Source organism: Primulina tabacum, chromosome 12 (assembly GCF_025594145.1).
Source record: "Primulina tabacum isolate GXHZ01 chromosome 12, ASM2559414v2, whole genome shotgun sequence".
NCBI classification, from domain to species: domain Eukaryota; kingdom Viridiplantae; phylum Streptophyta; class Magnoliopsida; order Lamiales; family Gesneriaceae; genus Primulina; species Primulina tabacum.
The window spans coordinates 39,407,732-39,421,432 of NC_134561.1; the positions used below are offsets into that span (position 1 = coordinate 39,407,732).

The window sequence follows — 13,701 nt, forward strand, 5'->3', positions numbered from 1 at the left end:
GATCGAGGTAATCATAACTTTAGCGTGAAATGCGAAGCGTTCTGAATCAAGCCATCGACGGTTCACTTACCAAGATGTGACATTTAATAATTACATTAATTTAGGGGGAACTTTATTCCGATTATATGTGATTTTTGTCAGATGCAGAAGGTGATTTGTCTTTTTAACAAAACAAGGCATTCTTTATCTTCCAGTAGAAGCTATCATAGGACGACCAACTTCCTTCTGAATTTATCTCATTATCTATCAGTTATTTATTTTATTCAGTTAACATTGAGTTATTTGCAGAAAGGAATAAAGGAACACCAAGTACTTCAACTGAAATTTTATTAGAAACCATTCCAGTACATTGAACGATGCAGAAGTGAAAAATCTCAAGTCTACAGAACCGTCTTCTGATTTAAACAGACTAAGTTTTTTTTATCCTTTATTATTTTCATTATTATTGTCTAACATTCATTAAAAGCAGTAGATAAACAAAATATGTCAAAAATAAGAACATTCTTTCATAAAACTAGAAGTATTACATTGAGTTTATCTACTACATTTGTGGATATCAGCAGCTTGAAGTATTTTTCTTGTTGCAAAGTACCTCAGCAGAAACCTATCTAAAGACTATAAGGATTTCTAAACTGAGGATTTTCTTCCTAATCCTTATAACTTGGAAAAGGATGGTCTTCTTCGAAAAGAATCCAGCAAGCTTGGGTCTTGCCAGCACCAATGTATTGGAAAAAGATTTCTTCAAACATCTGCTTACAAAAGACTTCAAGTTGTCTTTGGAATTCCTCTGCTGATTCTGACTCTGGAGAAGACTCCGAGAGATCATCCACACCTATCATTTGAATTAATTTAGTAAATGAATGACTTAGTTTGTGAATGTGCAGGCATTTATATAGAGTTTCGAGGAAACTAAAGAGACGGCGATTCAGATATCATATCCCTACATTTATTAGTTGCATATATCGAGGGGGAACAGTATCTGAGTCAGATTAAGATTTTCTTATCCTTTTTAGAAAACAGATAGAATGTCTGTCTTTTTGATAAAACAACAAGTCTACTGGTTTTAGCAGTAACGTTACCATAAAACGACAAACTCTCTTCTGCTTTTCTTTTAGCAACCGCCTCGGACTGCCTGCCACTTTTTTTTTTTAAAAAAGTAGAGTAACTGACACACCTGTTTCTCTCTCTATATCAACCTTAAACATATCGACACGTGTCCCTATGTTTACTGACGGATGTACATTTTGTTTTTAACCGTTCATTTTCTTTCATTGCCCTTTACGAACTCAGATTATTTCCTTGCATCTACTGCTTTCTCGCATCCACTGCCAAATATACCTCTAATCTCTTTCAAACTTAGAAATGGCCGCAGCTTATACTTTGAATGCTTATCAGGTGAATTTTGCATCTGTTCTCACCATTAAGGATGAGAACCTTGTTAAGATGTTCAAATCATTGGAAAAATCTAGACTTCGCCAATTCTTGGAATCGCCTGCTGTTATCTACAAGTCTGCTCTTCTAGATTTCTATGCCAAAGCAGAAGTTGTCGAAGGAAAGATTAACTATACACAGGGAGATGCATCAATCTCCATTGATGCTGTATTTCTCGGTTCCACGTTCTTTCTACCGATTTCTGGACCTTCCGAGCTTTCGGATATCACAAAGGAATAAATGTCTACTGCTTTAACCATCTTTTCAGCTACTGTTGAAGAGCTCTCACCTTCCTGCCTCAAGAAGCTACTGAAAATTGAGTACCAAGTACTCGCTGATATCGTGGCAAAAGCCTTGTTGGTTAAGGCTGGAACATTCGACAAACTGACCAAAGAAAAGGTTCAAGTAATGGTGGCCATCACTTCAGAAAAGAAAGTGGATTGGGGTCGCTTTCTATTTCGAATTATGAAGGATATGATTCTAAGGAAAGGTACTGGATTTGCTGTGCAAATCAGTAAGATGTTGAAAGATGCTGGCTTTCCTGGCACAACAGAAGAGGATGGCTCTTCGGTCACCATGACTTGTGCTGATAATGTGCTTGCCTTAAGGCCAAAGCCAACAGTTGGTGAATTTGTGGCCATAAAGAAGGAGACTGGGGAATCTCAGACTGAGGGGCAGAAGAAAATCAAAAGAAAAAGAGCTGTGGTTTTGTCTGATTCTGACAAAACGGAATCTGGAGAATCAGCAGAACCCACTCAACAAGCTTCACTGCCTCCCACCCCATCCAAGAAGAAGCCTCGCACCACCATCCGCATCAAGAAAACAGCAGCTCTTGCTGAATTAGAGAATGTTCCTCTTCGACAAGTTTTTCCACCAGTTGTCTCATCCACCAAAGATATAGCCGTTGAATCAGGGCCTTCAACTGCTCCAAGTTTCAGACAAACTTCTGGTGTGGTCATTAGAGAATCTGTTATTGTTTCTTCTGCTTTTAAACCAGTAGTCCCTGCTACTTCTGAAAAAGGGAAAGAAAAGATTACTGAGTTGTCTCAGTCACCGGTGGCAACATCAACCATTCAAACAGCAATTGATCTTCATCTGGAAGAAATTGATAATTCAACCAGAGAAGACATGAAATTCTTTGACGATTGGCTCAAGGTAAGAGTCTACCATCCAATCACTTTTTTGAAAACTACTGGTGTTTATACTCAAACTGTGGAAAATGAGAAAAAGGTTTTTGCTGCTACCAACACACAAAATGTGATAGAAGCCATCAATCGCCGAAGCTACATTCTGGATAAAATCAAACATCAGAAGATAGACACTATTCTAACAACGTTGAAGTCAAATTTTTACTCTACTGGTCCTACTGCTTTTCATGATCAGAATGTCATTCAAATTTTGTCGGAGCAACTGACAATTCTATCTGAGCAAATTGTTACTAAGGAAAAGGCTTTTTCTCAGCCTCCAAAATTCAGTGTCACCACTGTCCCCACCATTTTGAAGACTCAGTCAGTTGAGGAACTGGCCAAAGCTTCTTCTGAAGTCAAGGTCTCTAGTACTCCTGCACCTCAAGAAGTTCCTACTCAATCATCCTCTCTGATTTCTGTTCATGATCTGGCATCGGTTGATGAGGTGATCGAATCGATAGTGCAGACTCAAGCAGCACAGGATGACACAGTACCCGTTACTTCTACCTCTGCTGATCATCCTCCAGTCCAATCCATTCCAGAATCTGCAACTGCTACTGCCACTGCTACTGTTACGGCTACTGCTTCTTCATCTCTTCCAGAGCTTGAGCATTTTTTAGAAGCTCATCAAGATGAAATGGCAACTTTGTTGCATACTTCACCGTCTACTGTTGAGCCACAAGCCATACCTGAACCTGCTGCTGATTTGCAGCAACCAGAAGAAAGGCCAACAAATCAATCTACTGTTTCAGAAGGACCTTTTGCTGAACCAGAACCAACTGTTATCACTCAAGCAGAAGTTGCACACTCTACTGCTCTTATTATTCCTTCTCTGCAGTCTCCTGTGCGCATCGCCAGAATGAAAGACATTAAACAATGATTGCTTGCATGAACCCCTTCACCAGTTGTGGAACCATTTGATTTAGAGTTTCAGATTGATAATATACAAAAGGAGCTACAGAATCTTTCTGATATAGTCAAGCGGCTATCTCGTGAGAATGCCGTAGAAATCAGTGGTGCTCAGTTTTTCCGAGATCGCATGTCCAAGGAAATACATAAAACGGCGTAATCTGTGTATAAAATGAATGCTGAAACCATTGTTTTTCGACAAGCTATATCCAGAAGTTCCAGTCAGCTCATGATTGCTCAATCTGACATACTTACCCGGCTCACCGAGCATGATGGCCTTTTTCGCTCAATCTCCACCACCATGAACCTAATGGATGCCAAGATCGATTCTCAATCTCAATCTCTCACTGCTCTAAATGATCGAGTTTCTAATCTGGCTCCATATCTGGAGATGTTGACTAATGGCATTCACAACTTATCTGAGCGAATGGATGACTTAATTGCTAGGGTCATTGCTGATGATGCCAAAAAGGGGGAAGAAGATAGAACTGGAGATAGAACTGGAGCGAGTAGCAGCAGACCTCATTCTTCTGGAAGGGATCAAAATCCAGATGAAGCTACTTTCAGAGATATTGGAACAAATTAGTTTTATTTTCTTGTCTTAACTAATTTGTGCTTTACGTGATTTTTCTGGATAATAACTGTTTTTATCTGCTTCGTAATCTGTTTTATCTATTCATCTTAACATCTAAGGAACATCTAGGTTTTGGCATCACCACAAAGGGGGAAATTGTTAGACTTAAATTTGTTGTGGAGATGCTAGTAAAAGTGGAGATGCTAGTAAAAACCAGTAGATGCTGGCTTAGTACAAAACCAGTAGATGTAAAATAGCAGAAAACCAGAAGCACTTGTATCGAACTAAAGACCAGTAGCAGCACTTGTCAAGTACTGCTTCTTAGCTAAAATCATAACTAGAAGGGATACAAAACTCGAAATATACACTAACAGAATTTTGCGTATCTCAAAGTCTTTAAATATTACCGTTGATCTATTAACGTGATACTAGCATTTATTGCTTCATTAAATGCCATTAAATGTTGTACGAAAACATTTAAGACGGTTTACCATTTTTAGTATGAACTGAGACTGATTGCTTTAATGTATTCTACAGGGTCTATTTTCGGCAATAAAGGTGAACCACTGAAAAGTCAAAAGAGCCGTTCAGATTTTAACGTTGGATAAAGTCTATATATATGGAGACGAAGCACTTTTCGAGAAAAAAGAAGTGGAACGAATCTAAATAAAAGAATATCATTTGAGCATCGCTAGAACTTTCAGTCATCCCAAAAGCTCAACACTGAAAAAGCAGCACACGCTTCATTGCATACTCTTGATCATTGAGATCATATTGTGCTAGCTATTTTCGTTATATCTTCTCAAGCAATTCACTTCACTATTTCATTGATAGAAGAATTTGTAACTGGAAAAGAGTCTTTTCCAGAACTTAAGATCATTCAAGAAGTTGAGTTGTAAAACTAAGAGTATCGATAGGCGAATGGTAAGTCCTGTTGAAGTGGGTGTGTACAACTGTTGTATTGTATTCACCAAAGTCTTTAATGATACCTTCTTGAAACAGAAGAAGGGGAGACGTAGAAAATTCATCTTCGAACTTTCAGAAACAAACCTTGTGCCATCTACTGTTTTTCTGTTTCACTATTTTTCACCTACTAACCAACAGATCGTTTCCGCACATTATCTTGTGCTCTGCTGGTCTTTAAACTTGAACAAGAATCTGCTAGTATCTTTAACAGGACTCTAGCACATCATTCCGAAAAATCAGTTAAGTTTGCCGTTGAGTTTATTCAACCCCCCCTTCTAAACTCAACCCGATCCTCAACACCAAGTTCAAAAATAATTTATTTAGTACAATAACAAAGACATTGAAGTATATACGAGCAACAAAAAGCATAAAACACTCTCAAATTAAATACTAACTCATATTATTCAAAATTTTTATAACTTTTTCAATAATTTTTTTTTCAAATAAAGAGAAGGCGCCTTATTAACATCATGGTTTCATAAATATTTTACTTTTTAAAAAAACACATAAAGAAAAAAATGGTGCCTCAAAATCATAGTGAAAAATCCTTTAATAAAACCTTAAGAAATAAAAATATAATACGAAGTCACACAATTTTCCTTAAATCAAAGAAAAATATTAGACCGTTGACAAAATATATCTGACAACGAAAAAACATACATTAACTTGTGATACAATTAAAATTTAGAATCATGCATAATCATTTAATTAGAACAAAATCGTATGCCAAAAATCTACTTGATATCATCTCTTTTAACAATTTATCCATGTTTGGCGTCCACCAGAGGACTCATAGATCCACTAATTTTTTTAGTCCACCTATTAATTTCACAATAAATAATACTACAAAAATAATATAATCAAGCACATAAAAATCAAATTCAAATATCTTCAATCAATTTAAATAAAAAAATTGAATAGAGAATTTAATAATGTTGTAAAAATTTTGAATGCTGATTTATAGACACAAGTCTGGAAATACATTTGTCTCAATAAATAAAAAAATATTATCTCTTTATATTCTGATATATAAGCTAAAAACGAAGAAACATTTCATCATTTTTAATAATTTTCTAAGTCGCTTCAAACTAAGTAATCTAAACAAACTTGAAAACATGCATTATGTGTTTAAGAATTAACAAAATATCTCTAGGAAAAAAAATTAAAAATAATCATTTTTGTGGGATATATGGTTTTGTTTTATATTTTCTTTCGATGAACAAACAAATCACATAAGGAATCTAAACACAACATGATCAATACAAACGACATGTAACACCAAAACATGTAATGACATATTAAAAAACTCATCTCATTGCAAGAACACAAAATGATCAAATAAAGCATATTATTTAGTAATATTTATTCAACAGCATATATAAAAAATTGACTAAATAGCTTAAAAAAAATGTTTGGAATAACTTACATACAAACATTTCTCTCAATCATGTATCTCTATTTACACATAAAGAGTTTGAAAATATCTATTTTCTAAATGGGATAAAGAAGTTTTATATAACCTTAATATTTATTAATAATTTATTTTTATTCAATCCGACTCATCTTCCTTCATCTGCCCATTATTACCTATCATCAATATGATAGATATTTTTCATGAATTTGATGGAAATGTATAAATTTAGTAATTAAAATTAAACTTAAAAGTAAATTAAAACAGTAATTAGTTTGATTGAGTTAAGTACACTATTAATGATCTTATTAAAATAACATAAAAAATGGTTTAAATAACATCATGAACATGACAAATTGTAAAACAAAAAATGGTAAAATGGTAAGGTTACAAATGAAAATCATATATTTAATATATAATATTTATTTAACATCATATATCGAAAATTGATTAAATAGCTTAAATGTTTATATTGAAATCACCTACATACAAATTTTTTCTCTCAATCACATATATTTGTTGATACATAAATAGTCTTAAAATATCTCTATTGTAAATGAGAAGAATATTTTTTATATGACCTTAATATTTTTTAATTATTTAATTTTTTTCAATGTCACTCATCTACATTCGTCTTCCTATTATTACTTTAATGTTCGTAATATTAATAATTGTTTTTAATGTATAACATTATGAGAGTGATTTACTATTAGTTTGATGTCATTTTATAAATTAAACTAATTAAATTTAAATTTAAAAATAAAAGTAAATTTAAATTTAAAAATAAAAGTAATTTTAAAATAATAAATAGCTTGATTGGGTTAAGTGCTCTATTAATAATCAAATTAAACTAACGTAGAAAATTACTTAAAGAACATCATGAACATTGTACAAATTATAAAATAAAAAATGGTAAAATAGTAAGTTTACAAAGTAAAATCAAAATAATAATTAATTTAATTGAGTTAATTATATTATTAATTATCATATTAAACTAATACGAAAAATGACAATAAACAAAACAGTAAAATAGTAAGTTTACAAATAAAAGTCACATATTTATAATAATAAAGTAAAATAAAATAGATGTTAGTAATATTAGCAAATTTTTTAAATGTATAACATTATGATAAATTTATAAGTAAAATCAAAATAATAATTATTTGATTGAGTTAAGTACACTATTAATTATCATATTAAACTAACATGAAAAATGATTTAAAGAACCCCATGAAAATGACAAAATATAAAACAAATGAAAGGGTAAAAAAAAAACTCACAAATGAAAGTTAAGTACATTATTAATTAACATAGAAAATTGCTTAAAGAACCAAATGAACAAAACAAATTACAAAATAAATAAAAGAGTAAAAATGCAAGCTCACAATTCAAACTCATATATTTATAATAGTAATAGATTTTTAAATGTATAACATTATGATAAATTTATAAGTAAAATCAAAATAATAATTAATTTGATTGAGTTAAGTACACTATTAATTATCATATTAAATTAACATGAAAAATGACTTAAAGAACCCCATGAAAATGACAAAATATAAAACAAATGAAATGATAAAAAAGAAAACTCACAAATGAAAGTTAAGTACACTATTAATTAACATATTAAACTAACATAGAAAATTACTTAAAGAACCAAATGAACAAGACAAATTATAAAATAAATAAAAGGGTAAAAATGTAAGCTCACAATTCAAACTTATATATTTATAATAGTAATAGATTTTTAAATGTATAACATTATGATAAATTTATAAGTAAAAACAAAATAATAATTAATTTGATTGAGTTAAGTACACTATTAATTATCATATTAAACTAACATGAAAAATGACTTAAAGAACCTCATGAACATGACAAAATATAAAACAAATGAAAGGGAAGAAAAAGAAAACTCACAAATGAAAAGGTAAAAAAGAAAACTCACAAATGAAAGTTAAGTACACTATTAATTAACATATTAAACTAACATAGAAAATTATTTAAAGAACCAAATGAACAAGACAAATTATAAAATAAATAAAGGGGTAAAAATGTAAGCTCACAATTCAAACTCATATATATATATATATATATATATATATATATTATATATATTATATATATATATATATATATATATATATATATATATATACTAGAAATAATGTACGTGCGTTGCACGTGAGAAACATTTGTTGAAGTAATTAGAATTTGAAATAAAATTAGTTAACTCAACAAAAGATAATGATAATAGTATTGTAAATTTTGACAATTTGTGTTAATTAGCATATGCAACTAATTAGGAAAAAAACATATTTTTTTTAATTTTAAAAAAGATCTAGACTACTAAAATTTTTCTCATATATTTTTTATTATATTGTTTTCTTTTGTTATTTGTCTATTCTCTCAATAATACATATATTTTATTACAATATTCAATTATTATAATCTTTTTTGACAATCAATGATCTGCAATTTTTTTATTTACAATGTTATTTGATTATTATTATCTTTCATGTAAACTGACAATAATTTTAAATGGATGCTTTTACTTTCCTAGTTACCTTTAATTTATTAGACACTTATCCTTGATAACATATAAACTGCACATTATTATAATAATCTATCATCACATAAAAAGTACTGATTGACTGATTTAAAAAAATATTGATTAAATGTTGTCATTTATTTGTAATTTATAATAATAATATTTTTGACAATAAATCATCTTTTTACTGACTCTTATTATATTTATATTAATATTTCATATTAACTCGTAAGTATAATTAGCACAATTAAATTACTAATGTCATATTGGTATTACCACAGAAAAATAATATATTTAATTTTTCTAATTGTTTAAATATCTTCATGGGATCATTTGTGTACCCTTATATTGAAAAAAATTCATTGCATTTATAAAGTTTGAATAGTCAATATAACTTTATAGTATACATTTAATTTGAAAAATGAATTCATTGTATGACAAACATTTCTTTCATTTCTATTTTTTTTGTAACCCAAAAGAGTTAATATTTTTTCTCTTTTATCTTTTCCAACTCAATGTAAAAAGTTATTAAAAAAATATTTTTATTTACTATTTTTTTTGCCTATATATTTTGTTATATGTGAACTTATATTCTACTTCATTGTCTTAATTGCCATATATATTTACTATATAATTTGGGTACATTGAAGGTGAATAAGTTCATTTTGTAGTTTTTTATTATCTGGACTTAGGTTGACATATTAATATGTGATGTGATATACATAGATATAAGAATTTTCAAATTCAATTTATTCACAATGATTTTTCATAACAAATTCCAACTCAAAATAATAAAAATTAGGATTCATAATTATTTTAAATATGATATAAAAATAATATGTGGAAATATTTTTTGACATTTTAGTTGCAAAATACAGTGATAAATGCGTGTAGGTGCACTATTTCATTGTGTCAATTATAACTTTCTTTAAATATCTTATTTTTCACTCAATGATCAAAATTTGTTTATTTCTTATTTGATTATCGACGAATCCAATATTTCATTTAAATGTTTTTGTTAATAATATTTATGTGAGGCCATTTACTCTAATGATAATTAATGATCAAACAATAATGGTTTGACTTAAAATTGCAGCGGAAAAAAGGTTTAAAATACTTTAACACGGACCTCAGGGCCTAGAAAAATTTCGGCATGACCTCCCCGCAAATAGGACATCCCGAAAAACTCAAGCAGCAATTTATATCAAAATATACAACAACCTATAGCCGCACTGGCCAGGACTACAGAAATTAAAACTTACCAAATACTCACCAGATCATAAATATCACAGAGTCGACTCAGAACATCACAAAGCAATCAAATACTACTACAGATACACGGGGCATCTCCCCGGCAAATAAAGTACAATACAAGTCTGAAACAAACTCAAGACATACATATAGACTATCTGAGAGACTCCACTGAACAGAACCAAGCAATCCAACCTCAATCCCGAGCTCCACTGGCGGAACCTCGGCCTGATGCTGCAAAACGACTCGGGAGATCTACCATGGTGCCCAAAAAGCAACCACAGCAGCCCCCCAGTAAACAACTGAGGTTAGGATTCTGGTATGAAACAGTTCAACAATAACAACAATAACATAAATCATGCATAATCATATAATGAAACGTAATATGCAATGCATGAAAGGCTCAACGAATAATCGGGATAACAGGAGCCAACAAACGGTACGATAACAACTGGAATAATGCTCGAGCAACAACACAGGGGAGCTACATCGTCATGCAGCTAAACCGCCCTGCCAAGTATGCGAGGTATGCCAAGCTGTGCTGAATAACACCCCTGACTCGGCCTCCATACAGCTGATACGATATAAGAGGATGGCACAACAAAACGAACTAGATGACACAATCCCAACGCTCACCTCAAAAGGCTGCACTAACCACGGGATTGTTCAATCACATCTACGGTCTCATGTGTATAGGCCTATCAGCCACACAATGATCCCGAGATAAACAACAGTGCCAGATAACAACGGATATCAACAATGGGCTAACAAGAACGATAGGGCTCAACATGAATGTCATAATAGTATGCCCGATGCTTAATGCCAATAATATGTCACAATAATAAATATAGATCACAACAAAGGCATTTAACAATTTCCAACAGCCAACAAGTCATACACCCGATCAATGTAACACAGAATGGCAATTAAACATAATTTATGTTCTACCGTCGTATGTTACCGAGCTGTAACATACCTATACCAACTTGACAATCCAATAACAACTTCACTTCAAGACCCTTGACCTAAACAAAGCAACAATAAACCGAGCATGAACTACATTCCATACCAATGTCCAATTTGGCACAAAAGAGCATAAAATTCGTATCTCGTTCAATATTAACTCAAATCAATATCCGCCAATTGAAAATGAAAGATAATTGAATATCTAACTTTTTCTAGAAGAAACCATCTTCCAAATCTCAGTAAATTAATCCCAGAATTTTCAAGAACACACTGCCACTCAACAGATTTTTGGACAGAATTCTCCCACGGAGCAGTTTTGGCAAAATGAGCATAACTTGCTCAATTATTAATGGAATTTAACAAACCTTATATCATTACGAAGATAACACATAGCTCTACAGCTTTGTTTTGAATCACAAGTCCAGAATCCGAGCGCTTAATTGACAAAAACTCGAATTACAGAAGGTGTCTTGCACAGCACCATTTCAGAATTCGATTTGACACATTTTGGTAGAAAAATCATATCAATTCCGTTTCTTATCCAAATTCAATGATTCTAGTGGCTAGAGAAAGCTAACAAATAGAGCTACAAGTTCTTTTTAAATCATTTCTACAAATTCAAATTGTAAAAATCGCAGCAACACCAAAACTCTCACCCCAAAACCGGAAGAATTCGCGCAGAAACAGAGCACCGGAAGGGCAGCTTTGATCTACCCGAATCCTTGCTTGAACTTCGCGATTTCAGACTTGAATTGAAGCCTAGGATGTTAGGAAGACACCCCTTCAGACCGATTGAGATTTGGACACCGGACGGAGGAGATATCGCAACTTTCCCGCAGCTGCTACATGTGTTGCGAAAATTGGGTTGAGGGAAATGGGTTTTCTTCTTCTCTCTTTCCTTTTTCCTTCTTTTAAAGGTAAGTTGTGTGTATGTATATGTATATATATATATTGTATATTTGGTTACTCAAATAGTAACTCAAGCCCTTTTATCCCGGTCTGAATTTATTTTGCTCTCGTGTGTTATTTAAACTCTATATGTATTTGTTTTATATCGTTTTAACTCCGATATTCTAAAATACATTTTTTTAACACACTTATAGAATTTATTTGGCATAAATAATTATTTTAATTTACAACTCAATAATTATTCTAATTATGCCAAATTACCGGATAATTAATTACAGTGTCTTACAATTTACATGAGTTTTATTCTATATTTATTCAATTTGAAAAGGAACAATTATAATTCAATCTATAATAATATTTGAAAACTGTAGAATGCTTCTAAATTTAAAAATCGAGTAACATGTAAGGGACCAATTCAAAACTAAAAGTTAATGCAACATGTTTCTTCTAGCTTTACAATCGAATAATGTAGGATCGAGTGTTTGTCGCTTTACCAAAAGCTATAACTGATACTAACGATGCAAGTCAAATCTTTAAATCGTACAACAGCTCAAGCGCCTATCCATCGTTGACAATTATTGTACCCAACAATCTATCTCCTAATAATTGCTCCAATTGCAATCAACGAAAATCAAAGTCGGATCTTGGCTCTGATATCAATTGTAGGCTCAAGCGTTTATCGTTTTATCAAAACCTATAGATTATGGTAACGGTGCTAATCAAATCATTTAAATAGTACACCAGCTCAAGCGCAACATTTCAATAACTCTACCCAACATGATCAATTATTGTACCCAACAAATAAGTTTATGCAAATAACCTTTTACTAAATCATATGAATTTATAAGACATTTGAGTAGAATATATACTTGATATTCTACATAAGTAGTAGATAAAAAAATCATTTTTCATCTATTTGAAAATCTATATTTTAAAATAAAAGAAAAATCAGAAAAAAATATATAGCATGTTGACAAAATCCCGAAACCCAAATTGAAAGTTGAATTAATACATTCATATTCATCATTAAATTCTACTATATAATTTTAATAAATTTAACATGTTTATCCACTAAAAATAATGAAAAAATTTGTTTATACAATTTAATTAAAAAGTCAAAGTACATCAGTTTATGATTCCAAATAACGATCACATTATGATTACGTTACATTGATAAATAAACTATTATTTTTAGTTTATGATCATAGTCTTTACCGCAATAAACACATTTTTGAATGTAGGATGTTAAATTTAATATTGACATTAGATAATTATAGTACTAATTCTAACAATCTTTTTTTATTCTTCTCAATACATTACTTTTTCTATTTTCAAATATATTAATCTATTTATTTTTGTATACAAAGTATAATAATTATTTGTTTAATCGATCAAATTTAAGATTAGATGTTTATAAAAAATTCTAATATATCTTTAAATATCAATAGATGATGAAATTAAATTTGAAATCAAGAGAAAAATTAAGAAAATGTAGAACACTACAGTGCATGTGTAAGGACCGTGTGTCGTATTATCGTAAATCTTA

General features: G+C 30.9%; 1 long non-coding RNA gene across 1 annotated transcript in view; it reads right to left on the bottom strand.

Annotated features, from left to right (window-relative positions):
• Positions 1-10,276: 10,276 nt before the first annotated feature.
• LOC142520732 (uncharacterized) overlaps positions 10,277-13,701 on the bottom strand; it is a 68,602-nt gene continuing 65,177 nt past the window's right edge. The window contains exons 2-3 of the long non-coding RNA XR_012813978.1: positions 11,257-11,305; positions 10,277-10,535 (exon numbers count right to left, since the gene is read on the bottom strand). This is a non-coding gene — a long non-coding RNA (uncharacterized LOC142520732). The remainder of the gene's footprint in view (positions 10,536-11,256; positions 11,306-13,701) is intronic.